The following is an 11,556-nucleotide window of genomic DNA, read 5'->3' as shown; positions in this document are numbered from 1 at the left end:
CCCCAAATATACAGCCAAAGCCCTAACGTCACCTATTGACTAAGTTATCAGTTAATTACAATTTTAAAATCATCATTATTGTCAACTACATTACACTTATGCATGGGCCTGTTTTTGAAATCTGTGTGTGTGTGTGTGTGTGTGTGTGTGCGCGCGCATTTCTTGTTGTTTATTTTTTACTTCTGCCACTTAAGACACTGACTTTATTACTGTACTTTTTTTATAGTTGGTTTGATATCTAATGTGGGTGGCAAGCATTTTTTTCAAAACGTTCTTGGCTACTTTTGCACCTTGCTTGTCCCCCAAATAAACACTCAAATAACCATATTAAATTCCATTTTTAATAGTACTGAGATTTTTTATTGGGATTGCACTGAATTTATAGATTAACTTGGGAAGAATAGATATCATAACATTGAACTGTCTCATTGAGGAACATTGTATATGTCTTCATTTGTTCACAAATTTTTAAATATCTTTTAGTAAAGTTTTATTTTTTTTAAATATAGGTTTTATACACACTTTGTAATGTTCATTTCTGAGTATTTTACACTGTCTGTTGCTATTATGTATGTGTGCAGGAACAAATAGATCTATAAAATGGAATAGAGAACTCAGAGAAAGACCCATGCAAATATGAGAAATTAATCTACAATAACGGTGGCACCATAAATCAATAAGAGAAAGATTTGTTTAGTAGACAGTGTGCAAAACTGTCTTGATCTATGGACAGAAAATAAAACTGGATTGTTCCCAAATATGACATGCAAAGATGTGTTCCAGATGGATTATTGTCTTAAAGGTAAGAAATAATTCAAGATAATATTTTAAAATATATTTATGACATAGAAGCAGTGAAGGATTTCTTAAATGAAACAACAAAAACATTTCATGAAGTAGATAAACAGACAAATGACAGAAATAAAATTCTGTCAATGTTGAAAGCAACAAAAGATTAATATCCAGAATATATAAAAAACTCTACAAATCAATAAGAAAAAAGGCAGTAACCTGTAAAAAATGAGCAAAGGATTTGAACCAGCTATTTTTTTTTTTTAATTCTCACCAGAGGATATTTTTTTCCATTGCATCTCAGAGAAAGAGTGGAGGGAGAGAAAGAGAGAGAGAAACATTGATTGGTTGCCTCGAGCACAAGCCCCAGCCGGGGCCAGGGATTGGGCCTGTAACCGAGGTACATGCCCTTGACTGGAATCAAACCCGGGACCCTTCAGTCTACGGGCTGACACTCTAACCACTGAGCAAAACCAGCTAGTGCTGAACCAGCTCTTTACCTAAGTCTATTGAGCATATGAAAAATGGTCAAACTTAGTAACCAGAGAGATGCAAATCAAAATAACAATAAGTAATCACTTTTCCCATCACTTAGAGAGCTGTATAATACCTAGCATGATGTGGAGGTTAGAAATGCTGGCAGACTGCTTGCAGGAAAGTGGTTGGGGCAGCTGATCTGAAGAGCAACATGGCACCGCTTACTCAGATTAAGCGTCTACATCTAGATATATGAACTCAGTAATTCAGCCTTTGGGTACATCCCAAAGAACACATCACATGGGTTTATAAGATGGTATATGAAAATCTTCAGTTTTTTGAAATGAGAATTTGGAGGAAATCTATTTGTTCATCGCATGGGAGTGATGAATGCACACCGTGGATTACTATGCAGCCATTAGAAGCTACAGGCTGCCTGACACCATGATGCCTGGTGAAAAAAGGAAGCATGAAAATGGACTCTACTGGCACAATGTCCTTTATGGAAAATATCCACATAAAATAGCCCGTGCTTTGTTGGAGCATATACAAATGAGTGGTTACACTCCAAATGAATTGTTCACTGAAGGAGGAAGGGGAATGGGAATGGGGAGCAAGCATGCGGGGCAATAAATAAATGAGTAAGAAACATTGTGGAAACTGCAAGAAAAGAAAGAGCAGAGTCCTCTCCCCAACAGCCATGCCAACTCCTGCAGGTGATTTAGTTAACATAACCTGTGACAAGCTTGGGGTGCAAAGTCAACTTTCTCGAATGCTGGTGGATATTGACTTAGCAAGAGTGCCCCCTTGAACTGCAGTGATCAGAGAATTAACTGCCTTGTGGTCTGGTAACTTCTCAGGAGGTGCAGCTGAGTTATAAACATCAGTGAACAAAAGGAGTCCAGTTGTTTTGCTTTTACATCAAGCCACCCTGGAAGGGATGTCTTCATTCCTAGGTGATATGGTGACACCACGTTGACCAGCATGTTCTCTCTACCAGCCGTTTCTTTCTGAGGCCTGGGAACCCAGATGGTTATCTCTTTTGATAGAGATGAGGTGCTATTGGCAAATCTTTCCTAGAGTATCTTCTACATAGGGTTTAAATTTAAGTGGGGATAGAGGAAAGAGCTCAGTGTTTGGTAGACACACTGTAAGGAAGTGATTTTTTTTTCCATTTTTGTATTCTTTTTAACAACCTGGACTGCGTTTATTCATCATTCCTTACAGTGTCCTAGGCAGGTTAACTGCCACTTAGCAAAAGATGAACTCAACAGGGTGCCATCATAAAATAACTTTGTTTCCTACTGTGGCCTTTTCAAATGAACTCAGTAGGTTTGTTTAAATCTCATAGATTTCTCAGTAATTCTTAGATTATAAAAAGTTTTCAGTCACTTGAAATAACAAAACTAGTCTCAGTTCAGCAATTTAGAGGTGCCACCCAGCTTCATAATAAAACTTCACTTCATTTAAAGTTTGAGATTCTCCATTCCCTCAGTTTAACACTGCTGCTTCAAGCTGGGACGCTCAGGATAGGAAAGAGAGGCTGAATCAACTTTTACTTTTTCCACTTTGTGTTTTGTCTTCACACACCCCACCCCCTTCACTTTATCCACTTAGCTGACTCTGCTTCCTTCAGGGTTGGACCAGGGGGCAGGAAAAGAAATGAGGGATGGAAAAGTTCTTCCTTCATAGGAAAAAAAGTTAGCTACCATTGAAGATAATTCCCATGCAATTTCCACTCTTAGAGGACATATAAAAATAAATTCTTCCAAAGATTTTTTTCCTATAAAGTGAACATAACATTGTGACCAAATACTAAAAAATATTGCAAAGAAATAAAGCCACAAATTTCCATCTCAATGCTAAGACAATTATCCTAAATTAAAAAAAAATTAAACAGATTTCATTCAGTAATACCTAGAAAATAATATACTATGACTATGTGAAGTGTATTTGAATGATACACAGCTGGATCGGTATAAGGACATACATACATCATAATGTATCTCATCATATTAATAGATGTAGTACATTGGTAAAATACTGATAATTTTTATAGATATGAAAAAGGCATTTAAAAAGTTTGACATCCATCTTGATTTAAAAATTCAATTAAATAGGAATATATAGCTCCTTTCTTAGCATGATAAAAAATGCTCATCTAAAGCCACAAAACAGCATTATATTTAATAGACAAACTCTAGAAACATTTTCATTGAAGTCAGAAATAAGAGAATGTCCACTACCAACACTATGATTTCACATTTTTTAGATTGAGGTACTAGCTGATGCAAATAGGCAAAAGAAATACACATTGGAAAAGAGAGGTAAAATCCTTGCATATCATGTGATTTTTAAACCTGTGAAACCAAAGATTAATTGAAAAACTACTATAAACAATAAGATAATTCAGGAAGATAACTGCTACAAAATTAATATACATAAGTAACTTTTATGAATACAGGCAAATCCAATTAGATAATAATGGAAAATCTCATTTATTATAACAACGATAAATTTCCTAGAATAAACTCAAGAAGAAATGTACAATTTCTATACAAAGAAAATTTTATAAGACCCCTGAGGGACATAAAAATAATTATGAACAAATGAAAAGGTATGCAATATTCTTATAGATGAAAATGCTCTATAATAAGAAGTTAATACCTAACCAGTTAAACTGTGCATTTAGTGCAATTTCAATGAAATAATGATACGGAATCATAAGAGATAGATTACCTGATTTTTCTCTACTTAATATTGTTGTCAATATTTAATTTCAATTTTCATACCCTTATGTAAGCCATTTTCTTATTATTTCACATAGTTAATGATTGTTTAGATTCAGTCATATGTTTACCATTTTTTGCCAACACTTCTTTTGTATAGTAGACATTTCATCTAGAATCATGTTCTTTCTTCCTGAGTATAATCTTCAGATTTGCCTTTATTGAGCATTTATTGGCAGTAAGGTCTCTCTCACAATTTTTTGAGGGGTTTGTAAATGATTTATTTAGATTTTTTAACATTTGCTTAGCTAAGTACTATATTATGTTGACAGATTTTTTTTCTTGGTATTTTGATAATATTACCTTTTGCCTTCTAGTTTTCATTCTTGCTGTTGAGAAGTTAGTTGTCAGATGACTTGTTGCTCCTATGTAGATGATTTGTCTTTTCTCTTTGGCTACTTTTTAAAATGTTCACTTTGTCTTTGATAGTCTCCAGTTTTACTCTGATGAATCTAGGTGTAGATTTTTTTTTAATCCTGTGTAAGATTAGTTATTTTCTGAATTCAAGGACACTCTTTCATTACAGTAAAACCTTGTTATAATGGACTAATTTGGGTGAAGGGATGTCCACTGAAGCCGAAAGTCCGCTATATAAATAAAATAGGTTTTCTGAATGTGTGTGTTAAAAAATTGACAGATTAGTTTACCTGTTTTTACTTAATGTAGACACATTTGTGTAATTAAAATTAAGTATGTATGAAAAGTTTAATTTCACAGAAAAGTTTTCTATATATGTTACTGTAATTTTAAATTTATACTGACTAGGTCTAGCAAATGCCTGCATTCACCAGTCACCACTAGTAAACAAATGCACAGCTGGGGCATGGCTTAGCGCACAGAGTAACACTGACTGACCAGTGTTAAAACTGCTGCAGAAAGTCACGCCACATGACAACAGAACCAATTACCATGCACAATGGGGTGTGATCACGTGCTAATCATTTGCCAAACATTGTTTATGAGTGGACTTTTGTATTTAAATATGTAGACTATAGTTGTAGATATGCAATATTTATGTTGGTAAGATTACTACAGTGTTCTTTCCAACATATGGCCTATTAGCTAAAAATGCATTAAAAATAACTGTGAATTAATAACAAAAAAACCTTTTAATTTAATTATAAGCAAATCTTGGTTAAAAGCATTTTAAAATTAACAGGTGTTAATTTTCATATATGACACATGGACCGGAAATTTTGTCCGTTAGATCCAAATTCCGTTAAGTCGAGGTCCACAAATTGAGGATTTACTGTAATCCTAGAAAGTTCTCATCCATCATTTCTTCAAGTATTACCTCTTTCAAATTCTTTTTGTTTCTTTTGGAATGCTAATTAGATCTTCTGTAGAAATCTTTTTCACTCTGTCTTCCATGTTTCTGATCCTGTCCTCTTTCCTATTTCTTTCTCTTGCTGTGCTACATTTTTTTAAATGTCTTCAGTTCTATCTTTAAGCACCCTACTTACCTCCAATCAGCTATGTCTAATCTGTTCTTTATAATTTCTATAGGTTTTAAAATATTTTAAAAACATTTTTATTAATTTTTTAGGGAGAGAGGAAGGGAGAGGGAGAGAAAGAGAGAAAGATCGATGTGAGAGAGAAACATCATTCAACTGCTTCCTGCATGCCCCTACCTGGGATTGAACCCATAACCTCAGCATGTGCCATAACCAGGAATCGAACTGGCAACTTTTCAGTGTACAGGGTGATGTTCAACCAACTGAGCCACACTGGCCAGCACAAGCTTTAAAAGTTTTAATGATTATAATTTTTTTGCAGTGGGGGAGAGCTGTATTTGCCTAGTTTTTCAAATCTTTCTTTTCTATGATAGTAATTTCTAGCTCATGTTTTTTATTTAGTTTTTAATATCCTTGAGTATTTTAAAACCATGTATTATATATTCTTTTTTTCCAGAAGCAAAAGTACTTTATTTTTGCTGGGTTTTGTAGCTCCAATATAGAGAAATCTGATTTACCCAAAATATTCATTTGAATAAGCAGGAGCAGAATCAGTAGCTCAGCTTTGATGACCTCAACAATTTCTTTTATTCTTTCTTTTTTTAGCAATTTGTGTTTTTCTCAGCTTTAAAAAAACAATTCTTCAGTGAAATGTCAGATTCTGACCAGTGACCATGGTAACTGTAGAGTAAACAGAACTATGCATGATGTGTAATTCTTTCCCAAACCCGTTTATGTGTTTTCTTTTTAAATTTTTTTTCAAATTTTACAGTTTACATTCAATGTCATTTTGTATTAGTTTCAGGTGTACAGCATAATGGTTTGACAGTTATATACTTTACAAAGTATTCCCCTGATATTTCCAGTATCCAACTGGCACCTTGCATAGTTATTACAATATTATTGACTACATTCCTTATGCTGTACTTTACATCCCTGTAACTATTTTATAACTTCCAATCTGTAGTTCTCAATCCCTTCACCTTTTGCACCAGTCCCCCAACCCTTCTGCCAACTTTCAGTCTGTTCTCTGTGTCTATGAGTCTGTTTTAATTTTGTTTGTTCATTTATTTTGTTCTTTATGTTCCACAGATAAGTGAAATTACATGGTATTTGTCTTTCTCTGACTGACTGATTTCACTTAGCATAGTGCCCTCTAGGTCCCTCGATGCTGTCACAAATGGTAAGATTTTCTTTTTTTATGGCCATTCATTATTTATATTTTTTATCTTTCTTCCTCTTCCTCTCCTCCTCCTCCTCTTTCTTCTTCTTCTTCTTCTTCTTCTTCTTCTTCTTCTTCTTCTTCTTCTTCTTCTTCTTCTTCTTCTTCTCCTCCTCCTCCTCCTCCTCCTCCTCCTCCTCCTCCTCCTCCTCCTCCTCCTCCTCCTCCTCCTCCTCCTTCTTCTTCTTCTTCTTCTTCTTCTTCTTCTTCTTCTTCTTCTTCTTCTTCTTCTTCTCCTTCTCCTCCTCCTCCTCCTCCTCCTCCTCCTCCTCCTCCTCCTTCTCCTCCTCCTCCTCCTTCTCCTTCTCTCTTCTCTCTTCTCTCTTCTCTCTTCTCTCTTCTCTCTTCTCTCTTCTCTCTTTTGTCTTCTTCTTCAAGAACATCCATTAACATTTCATGTAGTACTGGTTTGGGGGTGATGAACTCCTTTAGCTTTTCTTTGCCTGGGAAGCTCTATCTGACCTTCAATTCTAAACGATGGCTTTGCTGGGTAGAGCAATCTTGGTTGTAGGTTCTTGCTTTTCATCACTTTGAATATTTCTTGCCACTCTTTCTGGCCTGCAACATTTCTGTTGAGAAATCAGCTGACAGTCATGTAGAAGTTCCCTTGTAGGTAAATATCTGCTTTTCTCTTGCTACTTTTAAGTTTCTCTCTTTGTCTTTAACTTTTGGGATTTTAATTATAATGTGTCTCGGCGTGGGCCTCTTTGGGTTCATCTTGTTTGGGAATCTCTGCACTTCCTGGATTTATATGTTTATTTCCTTCACCAGGTTAGGGATATTTTCTTTCAATATTTTTTCAAACAGAGTTTCAATATCTTGCTCTCTCTCATCTTCTATCTCCTTCTGGCACCCCCATGGTGCAAATGTTTGTACACTTGAAGTCGTCCCAGAGGCTCCTTACACTATTCTCACCTTTTGTATTCTTTTTGTGTGTGTGTTTTGTTTTTTGTTGTTCTGATTGGGCATTTTCTTCTTCCTTATATTCCAAAATGTTGATTTGATTCTCTGCTTCATCTACTCTATTGCTGATTCCCAGTAATTTATTCTGGTAGTGTTTCAATTAGTGTTATCTTCATTTCTGACTGGTTGTTTTATGGTTTCCATGTCCTTTTTTATGCTGTTGAACTTCTCACTAAGTTTCTTGAATGTCTTTATAACTCTTGTTTTAAACTCTGTATCTGGTAGTTTGCTTGCCTCCAAGTTCACTTAGTTTTTTTCCTGGAGATTTCTCCTGTTCTTTCATTTGGGAACTTCTCTTGGAGATTTCTTCTATTCTTTCACTTGGGACTTGCTTCTTTGTCTCCCCATTTTGATTGCTTCCCTGTGTTTATTTCTATGTATTAGGTAGAGCCACTACATCTCCTAGACTTAGTAGAGTGGCTGTGTGTGGTAGGTGTTCTGTAGGACCCAATGGCATAGCTTCCCCAGTCATCAGAGCTGGGCACTTTAGGTGCACCCCCTGTGTGGACTGTGTGCACTGTCCTGTTGTAGTTGAGTCTTTGTTGCTGTTGGCACATCACTGGGAGAGATTGATCCCCCAGGATGATTGACTGCAAGGGCCAGCTATGACTACAATAAAGGAGCTACTGTTTGGGGGATGACCTTATGGAACAGGACTTGTTTCATGGGGTTTTGTTGCCCACTGAGTCTGCCCTTGAATATGTTGCTTGTGGAAGTGACAGGGTTGTAATCTGGTATGGTCTGAAGCTGTCCTTTGGGTGTACTGGCTCTGGGGCCTCCTAGGAGGTTCAAAGTTAGCCACCACCTGTGCTCTGCCTGGGGCCACCCAGATTGGGCCACAGGGTAATCTGCAGATGGCTACTACTTGTGTTGAGCTTGGAGGTGCCCAGGAGATGTCAATCTGTGAACCAAAGTCAGCTGCCACTAGTGCCAGCCTGGGGCCACTTAGTAAGAGTTATGGGGTACACAAAGACCAGATGCTGCTTGTTTGAGAGATTTTAGGAAAGTTCAAAACATGAGGCAAGATATGTCATTTGTATGGATATGTCATTTGTATGGATATGTCATTGTTCTGTAATTTAGTTGTAATTTTTATGTGGTTGTGGGAGGTTCTGAGTCCCGTGGTTACCCTTGCCACCACCCTGACTGGAACCTAAGGATGTTTCAAAAACATGTATTATATATTCTTCATTCTATTATTCTTTTATATGAATTAGGTATGGGTCAAGAGATGTTTATTCTTTTTACTTACTCTTGTTCATGGTGGCTATTTCCCCATATTTAGTACTTTTTTTCTTTTTTATTGAACATATTGGGGTAACACTGGTTAAAATTAAACAGGTTTCAGGTGCATGATCCCACAAACCATTATCTATACTGTATAGTGTGTTTACCACCCCAGTCAAGTCTCCTTCCATCGCCATTTATCCCCACTATGCCCTCCCCCACCTATACCTCCCCTCCAGTAATTCTTAATCTGTAAAAATCCAAAGAGGTCTAGCCTGAGTGACTGTAGGACATTTCCTACCTGTGAGCATTCAAAGTTAATTTTTCTTCATGTTTCTTTCTTTTTCCCTAACTTATCCTTCAATTCACTATTTCTTTCTTAAACTATTTCTAATCTTCTGTTACACTTATATGTTAATTTCAGTTATCGTTTTTTGTTCTCCTCTAGAATTATCTTTCTTTTTCAGTTTTCAGTTCTCTGCTAAAATTCTCAGTCTCATCTTTTATCTTCTTAAACATATTAAGTATAATTATTTTTAAATAACTGTCTGATAATTGCATTATATTATTCAGTATTGATCTGTTTATGTTATATATCATTTCTGTTTTATTTGGTTCACATTACCTTACTTTGTGTGTGTTTGATTTTTTATTTAGCACAAATCTTTATTTATAAAAAATACAGAAATAATTTGAGGCCTAGGGTAAATTTATCTTCCTCCAGAGAGGTTCTGCATTGGTTTCTGGCAGGAGAGCAGGGCCTTTAGCTATCTCAGACCACCTTGATTCAATTTCAGAGTTTCAGATTATTCAGTGCTGGGCTTAAATCGATATGAGGTCCAGTTTATACTTAGGGCATCTTTATTTGTAGAGTGTATTCATTTTGTGAGTATATAAGCCCCCTTCCTTTGGTGATTCCCAGACTCCAATAATTGTCTCTCTACCACAAAAGGCTGTCAGAGCTCTGCTCATCTTTTACTAATAGCAGATACCCCTAGGGAGAAAGCAGCTCCAAATGTGTGCCTCACTTAGTGGGGTTTCAGTTTTCTCCAGACCTTACTATTTTATTCCTCATTGCCTGGTTAGTTCTCTGAATACTTTCAGCATATATGTGTTACATGTTTCCAACTTTTCTAGTTGTCCTCAGTGGGAGGGTTGGTTCTAATGATCTACTCTGTCCTTATCAAAGGAGAAGTTCTTATTTTTTTGTTAAAATCTGTTTCAGATTTTCCACCAGTTCTCCATCAATATTGGTGATCATCTGATATTGCTAGTCTACTTTGTCTGCTTTTGTCTGGCTACTGATCCCCTTAAGTGTATTTTAACATAAATACTATATACTATATATATGTATATCATATTTATATATAAATATAGTTAATAAATTGATTGTATATATAAATATACAATTTATTTACTATATAAACATAGTAAATAAATTAATTGCATTTTTTATAAATACGACATATATAGTATTTATACATATATGTTTAATTATTGTTTCCTGAACAGTTGAATCAGACTGTGAGCTTTCTCGCTCAGCTTATAATTAGTAGGAAGGTAGTAGAAGACACAGCAGTGTTACTCTTCTGGACCATCAGTAAACAAACTGGACAAAGCCATTAATCCTCTGCTGAAGCTTGAAGAGGAAGCTTCCTTATTGCCAGGTCTCCTTTGATCACAATCATAAAGTTCAGAAGCCATTTGGCCCACCTATAGCATTCCCTTCTGGTTCCCCTGGAAAAGGAGTCACAAGCCACCATCAGCAAAGATACCTCAGAGAACCATAAAATATCAGACTTAGACCTTGGTATGAAAGAGAAGTAAGCCCTTGACACCATAGTTATTTTGCTCTCACCAAGGCCACCAGAGATGTAGAGTTTAATGCCAGCTCTCTGCCCTAGACTTCCTGGGAGCATCCTCAGCTTCAGTGGCACCTGTAGGATGCCAGTCCTGCTCTGGCTACTTTCTTACTCCAGAGGGGGAGTTTTTCTGAAGTCCCTTTCTTTTCAGAATCCTCTTCTCTTTTGTAAGTCTATTTTTATGGTCCCAGCTCTTTACCTCTTCATAAAGTATGAAGAACACTGGTGTTCTTCATTTTCCAACAATATGATAATGATAATGACAATAACAACAGCTGTAACTATTAATTGAACACTTAATGAATGGCACTTATATGACCATATGCCTCATATGTACTGTTTTATTTAACTCCTTTAAGAAAATTTTTATAAAAAGGTTTTATTTCCCTTTATGACTGTGATAATTGGCCTTAGGAAGGTGTGCAGCTTGACTATGGACCTGTAGTTGGTAAGTTGCAGTGCTAGAATTTTAACCACTTTAACGTTACAAAGAACACCTCTTTTTATTACTCTGGTACATTTTCCAAGTGAAAATTATGTACAAATGTTGTGATAAATAATTTTTGATTTATATATTTATTTTTGTAATAGTATTTCAAATGTGTTAAAAATAAACACACTTAGTGTTATATTTAACTAACCATTTAAAGAATCAAAGTCTAAAATGTAAAGATAATCTTAAAAATTTGGCATCCATTATTGCAAGACTTTCCATTTCTTCTCTACAACTAACTTGCTGTAGAAACTTGAGAAAAGTATGTGACATTTCT

This window comes from Miniopterus schreibersii, assembly GCF_964146895.1.
Source record: "Miniopterus schreibersii genome assembly, chromosome: 2".
NCBI classification, from domain to species: Eukaryota; Metazoa; Chordata; class Mammalia; order Chiroptera; family Miniopteridae; genus Miniopterus; species Miniopterus schreibersii.
The sequence above is the reverse complement of the archived record's forward strand: the minus strand, read 5'-3'. Positions refer to the sequence as shown.